Here is a 710-nt window from a genome sequence, read left to right on the forward strand (position 1 = left end):
TATGAGACAGCCAAGAAGTGACGGCAACAATCGGAATTGAATTGCAGACAGAGATACAGACGACAACTGAGCCAAGCGCGTGAGTCGTTAGTTGTGAATTATAGTGTTTGTTTAAGTTATAGCGTGACTGTGGAAATTAAGTGTATTGCAAAGTTGTATTGAGAAAGAATAAACTAGTTTTATTTGAGAAAGGACTTGTGTCGCTAAAGTTTTATCGGAAAGAAATTATAGGGGAAATTAACTAACTATTTTTAATTTGTGCGTTTTCTAACTTTCTGTTTTAAAATATTTTTTAAAAAGTTGCACCACAACACAACCCACAAAGACCTAATTTTTCACCAAAAATATTTTATGTGTTACAAGTTATAATTAAAATCCACAGAAGTGATTATATATTGCTTTATTATGTTTTATAAATTACAATTTCAATGTACAACATCCAAATAGGTATTTATTATAACACATTGCAATCAAAATTTTTAGTCAATCGAATAGATATTACAATGATTTTATTACAAAAACGTGTAGTTGTCGGTGAAGTTGTGATTTCCTTTCTTTTCTTTTAGCATGTGTGTCAATAACTGAGTCTGGTTAGGGCGCTTGACTCGCAAACTGAGGGTCGCTGGTTCGAATCCCCATACCACAGAACATACTCGCCCTTTCAGCCGTGGGAGGGGGTTATAATGTGACTGTCAATCCCACTATTCGTT

Source organism: Limulus polyphemus, unplaced genomic scaffold (assembly GCF_000517525.1).
Source record: "Limulus polyphemus unplaced genomic scaffold, Limulus_polyphemus-2.1.2 Scaffold264, whole genome shotgun sequence".
NCBI lineage: Eukaryota > Metazoa > Arthropoda > Merostomata > Xiphosura > Limulidae > Limulus > Limulus polyphemus.